General features: G+C 32.6%; 1 pseudogene; it reads left to right on the top strand.

Annotated features, from left to right (window-relative positions):
• The first annotated feature begins 704 nt into the window (after window positions 1–704).
• On the top strand, window positions 705–14,473 carry LOC149534271 (uncharacterized; annotated as a pseudogene).
• Window positions 14,474–15,206: the final 733 nt, after the last annotated feature.

Below are 15,206 nucleotides of genomic sequence, written 5' to 3'. Positions count from 1 at the left end.
AAAGACAATGTCAAAATTCAAGAATAATGCTAACACCTAGTAAAGTAGATAGATTGAGATAAAATGAAAAGATCAAACATGTGCTCCTAAGAAATAGATAGCTGTAACAAGCAATGATAGAGTATTTTTGTCCCCTCAGGATCAAAATTGAAATGAGGTAAGAGGATGCAAAAATGAGCTAGACACAAGCAAATTGAGATATAACAATGTCAAAGATGACAGATAGATGATTAGAACCAAAGATTGACCACAAAGTAGTGATAGAATGCCCTAGTTTGACTAGAGTTGACCATGAAGGATAAAACATAAAAATAGGTCAAATTGAGTAGAAAGGTGATTTTAGACATGAAAAGGTGAATTTTAAGTAGATATGAAGCATAGAAATGATGAAGACATGAAGAAATGAAGATGCCCCAGCAATGATTTGAAGATTAGACCTTAAAAGGTTGACTAACTGCTTAGAAGAAGGTAGAAATTTAAAATGAAATTTTGACTATTAAGATGAACTCAAATTTTGATTTCAATCCTGAAAGTGGATCTAGGATGTCAAAATTAGCTAGGGGTGCAATTTTCATGGAATTCTGAGGAGTTTAAAAATTAGGTCAAAATGAGGTCGGTGGCTATAAAAGGGGTCCAAGTATCAATTTCAAATTCATTTTTTCTTTTGTGAATTTGGAGAGCTTAGAGTTCTTAGAAGAGAGAAAATGGCATGTGTAGGCATTTTGATTGATCGACACCATTTTGAGTGCAACTGGTTGCACAACCGATCAGACCGCTATGGGATGCCGGTAAGTTTGTATTTTTTTCTCATATTTATAAGCTTTTTTGTACCTTTTTGCACAATTTGAGGGTAAAAACCCAGAATATCATGCAATATTTTACAAGTATCACATAGGTACTTTGTAAAATATCACATGATACTTCAAGTCAAAAAATGTATCACACTGTTGTTTTAGGTTATATCATATGGAATGTACCCATTTGTTGCACGTGCCGGTGCAAAAATCACACAAAAAAAGATGTATCACACTAGTATACAAAAATGTATTGTACAACATTGAATCAACATATTATATCACTTGAATATAACAAGAAATGTTGCATAGTTTGTTTTTGAAACATTTGTCATTGAATTGTGTGTTTTTTATCATGTTTATGATGTTGTACTAGTGTTTGCATATTTTGTGTTGCAGGAAGTGTTTTTAGCACTTCTCATCAGAACCTCCAAAGTGGTGGGGTTGCAAGTTATACAACATTTGACAGATGATGAGCTTACTGGTATATTCGAGTATGGGTTTGAGATGGGTGATATTAATGCCCCATATTCAGGTGAACCATGGGCTATTGATTACACTAACTGAGTGGTGGCATAGTGAGCATAACACCTTTCACTTGTCGACCGAGGAGGCCTCGATCACATTAGAGGATGTATATCGCATCCTCTATGTACCTTGCTATGGTGATCCAATGAGTTGTATGTTTGATTGCTGTGTCATGTTTTGCAAGTTCTGATATTGATGTGAGGTATACTAATTCCAAGTTTGGTAATATGTCACAAGTGTACTATGACTAGATCTCAATAGAGGGGCAAGCAGTGATGGAACAAATGTTTTAGGATGTTACCATCCTAGACTGCAATCTGAGTTGTGAGTGACACATTACTAAGTATGGCATGGATTACCCCTTGCCAAGCTTGTTATATTTGTTAGTTTCTCAAGCCTTGGTGACTGACAAGAGCTAGAAGGGCTTCCCATTGGGATGGGGTAGATTGATGGTGGACTTGATTGCATAGTCATGCAGGATGGCATGGGGGCCAACGATACTAGTAGATATGTATCATGAGTTACATCAGGTAGTGTACCATGAGGGTCATTCCTGGGCATGCAGAGCAATGCTAGTTTAGATCTAGGCATGGGAGCACATTGTTGTGATCCAACAATGGGTGCAAGCATGGGGACGGAGCTAGCCATACATTTTTGGATATGCAGGATTTGTCCTCCAGACTCATAGTGGGGATGTTACCTATTATTGGCAAATATTTGATGAGATGACAACATTTACATGGTGGCCCTATTGAGAGTGCCATAGATGGTCAGATGACTAGGAGCTAGATTAAATGCGATATAGAAAACCACTAGTAGGCAAGCACATGGTGTTTGTTGAGAGATTCATGATTAGCTGGGTATGGAGGTAGTTCATAGAGAAACAAGTGATTTCAGTGGAGACGACCACCTATGCTCATTTTCACTCTGATGAGGCATGAGGATGGTTGCCTATGTTGGATTACCATACAACCATCTAAGAGACAATAACTCTAATGTGGACTCCCTAGGATTATTTCCTAGATGTAGCTAATGCAGGGGTAGATCCTACCTATTTATATGAGATGCAAAGACATCCATTTCCACATTTTACAAAGCCAGTGTGCTACCCACAACAAGGGAACATGGAGGAGGAAGAGGTGGAGGTGGAGGAGGATGAGGAGGAGGGAGATGAATGGAGGTTTGGGAGGGTTCCCAATGTGGGAGGAGGCAAACGAGGGCATAGGCTACTAGAGAGGTGGTGGTGGAGGAGGAGGAGGTGACATTGAGGCAACAACAAGTGGAGGCACAGGCAGAGTAGCCCACCAGGGGAGATGATGAGCATGATGCTAGAATCCAAACCTTAGAGCACTACTACATTTAACCTCATTTTTCTACCAAAAATTTTGACCATCAACTAAATAAGTTTAGGTTGGTCAAAATGTTAAGGCAAAAATTTCTTTTTTTTTTTACATGTAAGCCTTATGTTGGTCAAAATTTTGACCAACATGGGGCTTACATATAAAAAAAAGAAACATTTCTTACTCACCCATGCGGGTTCATTTGAAGATGTGCTAATTGGGAGCATTTGATTATGGCAATACAGAAAGTGAAAAGTTAGGAAATTCTCTTTCTATATTTTGTTCTTTTTGATTTAGAGTAGTAGATATGAATTGGTAGCCCGTGTTTGATTCTAGGGTTTGTGCTCTTTGGATTTCAATGCTGGTATGCATGTATTTATTTTCCTTTTTTATTTTTTATTTTGCATTCACAACCCTTAATTTGAATATGATGGATTGTATGCATTTATCCAACTTGAAGATAATGGGGTTTTAATTTATTTTTGTATGAGGAAAGATGAATGGTGGGGACTTTTATTGTTCAAGTTTTCTTCTATGGAATTAGGGCCTGAATATTAGATTATAATGTGTAGGGCATATGGATAAGAGGACTATGACCATGTGATTTTGGAGGGCAATCAAAGGTATGGCAAACCTTTCCTCTTCTTTTGCTGCCTCAAAGAATTTTCTGCTTACACTGTTCATTTATTTCAAGTTTGTATAATGTATGTCTTATCATATTTCTAGAAATCTAGGATTTCTCAGTCTGAAAAAATATAAAGATTCCAGATGAGCAAATACTTATTTTGGTTCTATTAAATAGAGACAATGGATTAAATTTCATGCTTGATTCAGCTCCATCTCATAAAGCCCCTAAACCTACATGTTTCTTCACCTTGACCATTTCTTTTGCATGAATGCTTATGGGAACAATATAGGGTCCTAATGTACCACTCTTAATTTAAGTGCTTTCACATCCAATTGGTGGTGCACAAATCATCAGGCCTTATATTTAGATGGACTCTTGTGATGTCTTTTATAGACTTCAACTTGCTATAAATTTTTAGTGGTTCCCTTCTTTTTCTTTTAGGCTTAAGTTACATGTGTTCAATTAGCCATGAAAATGTAGCACTTGAAGCTATGTTACTGAGTACAAAGGACCTATTATGAATGATAGTAAATATTGTTTAATATTTATGTTTCCCTTAAATGACTTGGGCATGATTGAAACCTATATTGAGGCATTCCTTTTTTGTTTCCAGTTGAGTCTTTAGAAAGGCTCTATAAGAATTGCTATTGTAGAGTATTTCTCACAATTTTCTTGCATTTAGGCTATTTGGAAGATTTTCTAGAAGACTTGCTATCTAGTTATCACTTTGAAAATAGTACAATTAAGTTATGTTTCCCTTAAATGCATTGTGCATAGTTAGGCTAAGGTATTTTATGAAAGAGCTTTGCCACTCGACATATTGCTACTAAGGAAAGTTTTCCTACATAAAAAATCAAATAGATGGCTAACTAAGAAAGAATAGGGCTTTTCCATAAAGGAGACAGTTGCATCAAATACAGGCTTAGAATTCCCTATTTGTATCCATGCTCATTGTACTGAATTTTTGTTTTGCCTTATTGCAAATGTTTATGCTTGCTTCAAATATATTTATTTTAAAATTGATGTGATAATTTGTTCTTTTTATGAACCAATTTTCCTACCTGCATTAATTCTATTTATTCCTTACTGTTTTGGGGAGCCAGATAACATTATTTTTTATTTATTTATCTAAATTCTTCAGTTGAAATGTCATGCCCAAACTTGACTTCCTATTCCTCCCTCAACCTTTAATGCATGGATAGAATCATTGAAAATGATTAGATCACTGACAAATATGAGAATGATCCACCACCAAAATAAGGGCTTATTTCACTGGCAAATGGACATGTGATTCATTACCACAAGAGAGGGTTTCTTGCTTTCTAAGCTTGTTATTTTGGCTTGGGTCTTGCCTCAGCTTAAAATGACCGCCCCAAAATTAATTCTTATCCCCACTTCAATCTTAGGATATAGCTAAATGGATTTAATAAAAATATTTGTTAACCTAAAGTCATAGTTTTTGTAGTTGACCCCTCTATGTCCATTGAGAAGATTGATTTCATCTATTTTTGAAAATTCAACTTTATAGTACTGTTCCAAACTTAAGATTGCTAACTAGACCATGAAATTGTTCTGTAAAAGTTGTGTTTCAGGCTAAATCACATATATCCTTTTTTAACATACAAACATTTTTCCCCTTCAGGTTTGGTACAAAACCTATGAGATTCTTAAACCTACAGGACCTAAATGGTCATCTTTTTTATGTCTTCCATTTGTATGTTATACCAGTCTTTTGTTTCAAAGATCTACAATTATTTTTCTCTTCTTGCTTTGTCTCCTTTCTTTATTTCTCAAGATTTATTATTTCTAGAGAGAGATGAGCTTGTAAGATTTTTCCAATTCATTAGTATATTTACTGAATGGTGTAACATTCTAATATTTGTTAATTTATTTACTATGTTTAGTAAACATGATGACCATCCTTGCTGTGGAACCAATTTTTTAAATTTTTTTTAGTTTTTTTATATCCTTGAGTATGTATGTTTTTTGATTGGTCATTCTAATATTTTTTGGTTGTTATTTTATGGTTAGTAAACATGATGAACAATCTTGATATGGCACTTGAGTTTTCTAATTTTATTACTTTTTCCAATTTGTTTAGATTCCTGAGTATGTGTTGGTTTTTTTTGCACCCCCAAAGGTCTTCATGTAACATGCAAATGTTTATGTAAAAAAATGGTGACGATAACTAGTATCATGTTGCTATTCTTATTATAATGAAAGTATAGTGAACACTTTGCACACTTATGGAATTTTCAGAACATTAACTATTTGAACCATACATGTATAAAATTTGAGATAAAGAAGAGGGTAAATTTCAGAGTGGTTTGTTAATGTTCTATGCTCTAGGTCAACTCCGATAAGTGGAAGGAAAAAGTTATAATGGGGCTTCGAATCCTTATTTCTATAGTCACTGCAGAAATTTTTTTTTGTGAAATTGAGGCACATTAGGGCACTATCTTGTTATGCACAACAATAATGCCTGAACTTTTATCTATATTTGAAAGATTGTCAGTTACTCTTTGAACAAACTCCAAGTAACTCAATCAATAAAAATAATACATAAAGCTAGAAAAAAGTAGTCACCACTACTTCAGGTCTTGTACAAACAACTATGTCAGAAGTTGTTATCTGTGTATAGTCCATCATGTCTACAACATTAAGGATCAAGATAAATATTTAGTAGATCTAGTGCTAGGTTTGAGTGTATTTCACTTTAATTTCTCCAATCCATCTACTACCCCATCTACAAATTTTACATGCTTTGTGGATAGCAAGAAATATATTAATTTTACCTATAAAAAAGGAACTATTTTAATTTTAAGTTAGTATTCTCTCCTCTACAATTTTTTATTTTGCTATACATTGTTTGAGTTTTTAGTTTGTATCCACTCTCTTGGTCAAATCCAACTTTTCTAGCTATAAGATGCAAGCCTAAAGTATGATGCCTTGAGTTGAGAAAAGATAATGCAACTATGACTAGGAAGAGCCAAAGTTTAGATTGTTGCATAGTGTCATTCAATTATTTACTATAAATTTCACGCTTTCCCTATTTTCATCATTTTGGATTATGCTTTACCATGAGATTTTGGATTTTAATTTACCATGAGATTAAAATGTTAATAAAATATTTCAAATGGTTCCAATAATAATGTCAGAATAGTATATGAATTTTTAGTAATATGTTAATTGTATCAAAGACACTTTTCATTACTGTATGCCTGGAAATCCAAGACTAATTTGTCATTTCCTGAAATTAATTTCGTGATTGCTTTGGTTAGATAAAACTTAAGTAGTGGAATAAGAGGCAAGATTTCTAATTTGAATTCCCTTCTCTCTCATTCAACCATAGAATCAATTCTTATACCATAGAATTGACTCTTATATTTTATCATATAACTCTAATAAAAATATCTATATACCACCTTGGATGCTTCATGCACCTTTCACTCTCCATATTTCACTCTTAGTGGGATCTAGCTTATGTAGAATTGTAAGATGCAAGCTTCAAGTTGAGTAAAAGATGATGCCATGAGTTGAGAAAAAATAATGTAGCTATGCTATGAAAGAGCTGAAGCTTAGACTGGTGCATAGCTTCATTTTAATATTTAATATAACTTTCATGTTTCTTTTCTATTTCTTCTTCCCCTGTTTCCATCATTTTTGTTTTAACTTTACTATGGAATTAAACATTATGAAATATTTCAATTTTGGTTTTAATAATAATGTCAAAACAATATATATCTCTTTTTCTTGAACACATTCAAGAGAACAGTAGACTTCCTCTACTATATCCAATTTTAAGTTGCCTATATCTAATACCAATCTATCATATATAGTTTAAACCCTTTTCAAGCCTTTTGCAAGCCTTAACATAGATTGCTTAATGTCATCTAGTTTTAAAATTTTCATTTTGTGAGATTAATTTTATGATTTCTTCTATTGAATGAAAATTTAGTGGAATTGAGAGGGAAGCTCTCATAATGTTACTTGTCTTTCTAATTTGAATTCATAGCTCTTCCAAACCACCATATAATCTATTATTATATTTCATCATAATTAAGTCTAATTAAAATATCTATACACCTTGCATGCTTCTCAATGATGTTAAATAGAAAACATAAAAAGTATAGAGGGATGGATGTACGTAACTATAAAATAACAAAATGCCTGCTACTTGAAGTACAAATACCATGTCCATTGGACTTCCAGTTATAGGAAAAATTTATAGAGAATTAAAGGGTGGCCAAGAGAGATGAAAACAATATTTCAATAGTTTAGCATTGTATTAGGTGAGAGTTGGTCTTTCTATTTTGTGTGGACTAAAGGATATTCACAAATGTCCACACATTTTCCCCAATTTATCACCATGGATGGTATGAAAAAATGCTGGTAAAAGGGTGTTAGTGATTACAATGGCAATTTATGGCCTTTTCCCTATTCTTCTAGTATGACACAAGGGATCTATAGCAAGAAATTGATTAGCTGCACCATGGATAATCTTGGCATAAGTTAGGGAGTCTAGTTCAAGCATTTCAACAAGAGCTTGAAACAAGCCATTCAAACACACCACAGATATCTCGACATACTTTTCTTATGATCCACATGCCTCAAAGATGTGAATTCTCTCCACAAAATTCACTACTAGCTATTGGTTGACAGTGGATTTATCAATTTTTGTATCATTTTATTTACCACATTGCCCACAGTGTTAATAGTTAATTCTCACTTTAGTTTGATAAGTCTCACTTCATTGCCAAACTGGAGCTCTAAACTCCATTTCTTATGCACTAAAATGTTGTGGTTAATGTGGTCATCATGCAAACCTTTAGTCAACTATTAGTTAATGCTCATGTAGCTCTGTAAGATGTATAGGGCTTAATCTTTGCATATATTTGTATCTAATGTAATAGTGTATGATAAAAAGAAATGAAAGAGTTATTTTCTGGCTTTGTTGAAATTATGGGATGCCCTATTTCTCTTTCTTTCTAAATTTACAATTATTTGTCTTGTTTCCTTGGCTGTGTATGCAACTATAGCTGCATTAGTCAATCAAAAGAACTTATTATTTTTGTCAAATCTTCGATGCTAATATTGTTGGGCTCATGTCATTTCCATTTTCTATTTCAAAGAGGAGCTATGACTGATTTTTTTGCATTTTCTATTTCAAAGAGGAGCTTTGGTTGATTTCTTTTGTATTTTCTATTACATTATAAACATTGATTTACAAAAACTTTTAAGAAATAATATGTAAGAGTTATATGTCATTATTCTTTACCATGAGGTTATTGTGCTTGAATGTCTAATATCTACTTTTGATGAGAGCTCTTACTTTTTTCCCATGATTTTCTTCTATTCACATGATTCATGTACCATTCTACATTGATAGTGCTATGTCTTCTAATCCCCTTCAAAACTTTCTAATGCAGTAATGTTTTTATGATACATTGTAATAAGTGTATTTCATTTTTTTAGCTACTTTTTATATTCCAACTAATGCTCACAAACATGGATGACTATCTCTTCTCTATACTATGCCTTTCTGTGTTGTTATGAATGTCAGTAGTGAATTGTACTATCATACATTTTCTAATGCATTGATGTTGTTACGATACATTGTAACAAGTGTATTTCATTTTTAAAGCTTCTTCTATTCCAACTAATTCTCACAACCATGGATTTCTATCTCTTCTCCATACTGTGCCTTTCTATGTAGTTCATGTCAATAGTGACTAGTTGTATCATACATCTTCTAATGTGTGCATTATTTGTTCTAGTTGTGTCCTAACTAGTGTGTTTAAGAGAAAATTCGAAAATATGAACAAAAAGTGAGACATCCAATCTTTCTGTGTTGGGTATTCAATAGATGTAATTAGCTAATTCCTTTGCTAGAAACCTTTTATCACATTATCTATATCTGCTTTACTTGGCCTATGCTCCAGTTAGAGATATTTCTCTAAAAATGCTCCTTGTCTGTAAATGGTTTCATGATTAACCTCAATTGCAGCAGTAGGGAATTTTATAATTACGACAGTGTCATTCCTTTATGAAACTACCTTCTATTTTCAACTATGCTTGCTCTTTTAATGGACAAAATTTCTCTTCATATTAAGTATGTTATTGCTATGAAAATATGCATTTTTTTAATTCACAAGAATCTTGTCATAAGAATCCTATTACAAACCCAATACTACAATTCAATTTTGTTCAAATCGGTGAAGTGTTGCTTCTGTCAAAAATCATTGTTTCTTGCCTTCATGGTACTCTTGAACATTGTTGTTGTAGTGTATATAAGACCTTCTACATTTCTGTTGTACTGTTTTGTCAACTGTGGCTCCTCTTCATCAGTTAATAACATGATATGACAATTTGTTCATAAAAATGAGGCTACATATTTTGCTATAGTGTTCTACCACCTGAATTGTTGCTTCTCTATTCTAATTATAGAATTGATGGTCAATTTAATACAAACCCCATGCCAATGTTTTTCTCGCTATAGATAGTTATCTCATTTATTTCATTTTCAGCACTTAAATTAAGTTCTTTCACATTGCTCTTGTAATGTATATAAGATCTTTTACATTGCTATTGTACTGTTCTAGAAATTGTACTCTAGTGTAGGCAAGAAATTATTTATGGTTCATCTCTCTGAAGTTCAATTCATATACATTTAAATGTGAGAGATGTTTAAGTGTAAGATATCTCACATTGTTTTTGTAGTGTATATAAGATCATTTACACTGTTGTTGTACTTTTTTGTCAACTGAATTGTGGCTCTTCTCTTCATTAGTTAATAACATGATATGACAATTCATTCACAGAAACGAGGCTACATATTCTGCTATAGTGTTCTGCCAACTAAACTATGGTTCCTCTTTTTATCAGATAATAACACTATACCTACATCTATAGAAACCAACCATGATGCCTAGTCCACGAAGACTCCTAGTTCCTCCTTCTATCAAGCTTTTCTATAGCCAACCTACCCCAACTCTGGCAGTAACTAAGCTACCCTACAACCCTTGTTTGTTATGGATATTCTGAATGAGATGTTTCCTTCTTGGTTTTATTGGGTCTAACCTTTAAGTACATAAATAGTTAGAGCACAGGCCACTGTTGCAACTCTGGCCTCCTATTGTCATTTTCCTACAAGTCTACAACATAATGTTTGAATAATATAAGAAGGTATTTGTTGATTTCAAAGTACATCATTTCATGAATTTTTTTTTCAATTCATTTTCCTTTCTTTTCCTTTCTAGTTGAAAATGTCTTGTATGCTTTGCAAGTCCCTACACTTTTGCTATTTGTGCATTCCTTTACTATTATAATATTAATAGCTTGAAGGTTTGGGAATGGCATCTTTGCTTGCTCTTGAGAGAGATATGAATTTTGTATTTATACAAATTTGAAATTCTTTTCTATGTACGCAAGTAGAAATTCATAAAAGTATCAAAGTAGCAAGAGTTAGAACTTGATTAATGCTTTCCTTGGTTCTTCTTTATATTATGGAGGGTGTGATTTGTATCATGATCCTTCAACTGCAAAAGCAGAAGGGGTAGACAAGGTCAGTACTCAACGTCTTACCTTGGTCATAGCTTAATAATTTGCAAGTATGGACACATTGACATTAAACTAATTGCTTTAAAATCTAGCAGCTAAACAAAGATAATATGGATGATGATATAAACACATCCAAAGCTTCAAGAGGCAATTAGTGGCAAGGTATGAGATATGTTTTAACTAGTCATCTTTGTGTAGCATTGTCGTATATTTTTTTTAGGGGGCTAAGCATTTATGTTGCTATTGCAACCTTATATATTAAAGTGCAAGCATTAATACAGAAGATCAAAGATGGAACCATATTCAGAGCATATTCATTTTTTCATATCTGAGATGACTCCAAATCAAAAAATTGCATAATTCATATTAAAGAATATCAGAGATGACTCTGTCATTCAATTATCCTAACACAATAGCATAAATTACATTTCCTATCAAAGACAGTTTGTAGGGTATGTGCATATTCCATAATTGCTAAGTCAGAGACAATCACATATAATTATTCAAACTGCTAGGGTCTATTGCAGTCACAACCTTGTTAGATTCATTGTATTCCATTGTGGCATTGAAATTACAATTGTAAATATATATATATATATGTTATTCCCATCTCCATTACATAATTCATTGTCATTGCATTGCTCATTATACACTTGTTGCATTAATTGCAATTACACCCACACTTGCATATTAATTCATTAGTTCATTTTATCCATATTAGCATTTGGAATTACCATTCATAAATCAATAGAACCAGCTAAAATATTGCAATAGCTTACGCAGTGTCCAAGAAACATAAAAAGGGGACATTACAATTTGTAGGAATTATCCTAATTGTCCATAGGGTTGTAGTCTAGATAACCAAACCAACCTAGCAAAGATAAGTTTTCTCGGTCTTAGAGAGTGTCAGACTCTCATTGGTGTAATAGATATCTTAAGACGATTATCTAATTTGCAAGTCTTTGATACACTTATTTGATGATGAATATGCATCCACAAGAGGGAATTTAGGTTTGATGTTCTTCAAATTAATCACATCACACAAGATTTTAATTTCTATTTATACAACTTAGTTGAGGAATTGCTATGTGCCAGGATTTATATCTTTCATGTCTATTGAAGATAGATTCAGGTTAAATTCCTAACTTCACATGATGGCACCAAAGCCAATTTAAAATCATATGAAGGAATTTGTAGAGATTTTATCTAAGGTATCCAACCTAAGTAAATTATTTTCAACTTTCATGTTGCAAAGACACCTTTAAAATTTCCTAAGGCATTTTTTTCCTAAGGCATTTGAAATGTATTGTTTTAAACAAATAGCTACATTGTGTTTTGTGTATCCAACCTTGAAGTTAGTTTCATGGTGTAGAAACACTTTTTGCGTTCTCTAAAGCCTCTTGACAATATCATTTCTAAGAGAGCCACATTATATTTACTATTATTTGAAATTTCAGCTTAGTTTAAATGGAAGATGGCTTTTTGGATTATCGAAACACATTGAGATAAAATCTATAAAGCAGGTAGTCATGTATGTCAAGTTTCAAAAACTAAAAGGAGTTGTTAAAATTGTCACCAATTATTCCCAATACAAGTTGGTGTCGAGTTTCCTTTTTATTATTATTTAGATCTATAGCTATTTATTTAATGTGCAATTATGGAGAACTTTTCATATTATCGATTTTTGTGTTTCTGAGGTTTTCTTACAAGTAAGAAACATTACTTGATTAAAAAGTTCACCAATGTATTTTAGACTCATGTGGTTCTTCTTGATATGAACATTCCATCTAGCTTGACTTTTACTTTAGCAAGTTGTTAATTGAAAGCTATGATAAGGTGGAAAAGATTTTTGAATTGTATTAACTTGAATATTTTGGTTTTTTGGGTTAAAATATCCAGATCAAGACCCTATCATTCCACACATGGACTTCTTAGAGGGTGTCAGACTGAAGACATACAGTGGTAACCAGAAAAAGAAATCTATATAGTAGAAGGCATTCACTTTGAGTGTAATAATTCTAAATTCTCCTGTAGGATCATGATGTGCTATTTTTATAACATTTTGATCTATAGAAATAAGTTAAACTGAGTTGTTTTACATATAATTATGGTTATATAAATCATTCTCATTAACCTTTCCTTTTGTGATCTATGTGTACAAATATACATAACTAGATTGGCCTATTCATATTAAAGACAAGAACAAGAAGTTGTCCATTGCTTTCATTGAATCAATGAGGGAAGTCATTCAGAATGTTAGGCAGGTAACATGTTAGGAAAAAATTGATTGTGTTAGATTAGGTTTTTTAGATGAACTAGAGCCCCAAGAATTTGGGAGGTTGCAAGTTCTTAAAAAAATAGACAAGTATTGCATATATTGGTGGATTAAGGTGGTTTTATTATTCTTTTCTCTATTGGCACTTGTAGCTAATTTCATCATCTAGGAATGCCAATTCTAATTGACTAGGTTTTGAAATGTTTTAACTCCTAGTGCTTTTCTTTAGAGACTTATAAAATTAACTTTTCATTTTCTTTTCATCATTGATAAATTTGGTATACCATCCAACTTAATTGAGATGGCATTATTTTTTGAGTGCATGTTATGATAGTTTTTTGACTTATCCACTGCAATTGACAATTTTTCTTGACATAATTTAGTTTTATATGAAAAATAATATGAGAATAAGCTAGAGGGAGGGAAGCATTGATGTTTCTCTATGTGTGTTAATGTGAATGCACATTCATGTATGCTTGTAGTTGTTTCTGCCTATTTGGCTGAAAATGATTGTGAGTCACTATCATTTTCCAGGTGGTCTGTATATATTTGTAAGTGTTGGAGAAGTAGATGGAGGAGCAAGATATATTTAGTTTAGAATGCTCCACATCTTTTGCTAGAGTTTATGATCATTTGTTTGTGACTAGCCAGGCTAGAATTAATTTTGTTCTTGCATTAGTGTTGGAAGAAAAATTACATGGATGTTGCCTTTCTTTGCTCTAAAAAAGAAAACTTCTTCTCATAAAAGTCTTATGTTTTTCCTTGTGGTAGGTGATTATACCAATCTTGGATTGGGAAGCAACAACTTTTAGTGTGAAAGCACTTGTATTTGTGCTTATTGGGCCAATGGGTTTGTTTCCTTCTTTTTTTCTACCTTCTGCACCTTCAATGTGGCTAGCTAGAATGACATTCAGATACAACATTGGATTCCTGATAATAATGGCAAAAGCCAGTATTGGCATGTCCTTGCCTTACTTAATTGGGTCTGCCTTTCGCAGCCAAATACATGTAAATTTTTGCCCATCATCTTGTGGTTCCATGTTGATAAAATTTAGCTTATTGAATTTTTAAGATATCTTATAATGGTCATATCTCTTTTCTAACATAGAAATGGCTTGAAAGGTGGCCTCAAAAATCCACACTAATCAGGCTAGTAGGAGAAGGAAACTAGTTCCATCAGTTTCGAGCTATTGCACTTTTGAGAATCTCACCATTTCCTTACATTTTTTTAAACTATGCTAGTGTTGCTACAAATGTCAAGTATAGTCCATACATAATTGGCTCATTTGCTAGAACTATTCCTAAAGTGTTTGTTAAAATCTATAGGTTAGAGCTCTTCATCATATGACATTAAATTTGATGTTTAAGCATGGCTTTCCTAATCATTAGACTCATTCATGTAAAATCTTCCCTAAAGGTTTTGTTAAATAATGGTGCTACATTGCTATTGATAATAATTAATAGTTTCTAATGAGTAGTGTTTTCAGTGTATCAAATAATGTGATGATTTACAAGGAGCCAATTGTCTAGTTTGAGTCAAATCTTCATTGATCCACATTTCATGAGTAATCTAGAAGAACCCATCTCTCATGAGTCATGACCATGAATAATTCTATTAAAATAAAATTGATAGCTCTTCTATATAAGTAGAAAAACATACTATAAGGTTTAAGCACATACCTATCCAGAGTTGATTTACTACAACTGGTTTCATCCCCTTTTAAAATTATTGTACATTTTTTTTTGCAATTTCTTGTTTAAGTAAAACCCTAGTGGCTTCTTTGACATTCTACAAAATTGAATTGCAGTCTTATTGAATTAAATGGAACTTTTATTTTATTTTCATTACCTTCCAGTATTGGAGGATTTTGTTGACTATTTCATCTCAGACAATTGTGAATCTCTCACTGTCATTCAATTTACTTTAAGTGTCTTAATATACCCATTAATGAGGTATTCAAACATTGAATTAAATAATTAGGTATTGAAACATTGAATTAAATGATTAGGGACATCCTAGAGGCTATCTTTGGAGAGTTACTGAAGTCAAATTTTGATGTAGCAAAACCTTTGTTTGTCTG

This window comes from Cupressus sempervirens, chromosome 10 (assembly GCF_028749045.1).
Source record: "Cupressus sempervirens isolate cs-2001-9-10 chromosome 10, ASM2874904v1, whole genome shotgun sequence".
Lineage (NCBI taxonomy): Eukaryota > Viridiplantae > Streptophyta > Pinopsida > Cupressales > Cupressaceae > Cupressus > Cupressus sempervirens.
The sequence above is the reverse complement of the archived record's forward strand: the minus strand, read 5'-3'. Positions and strand labels throughout refer to the sequence as shown.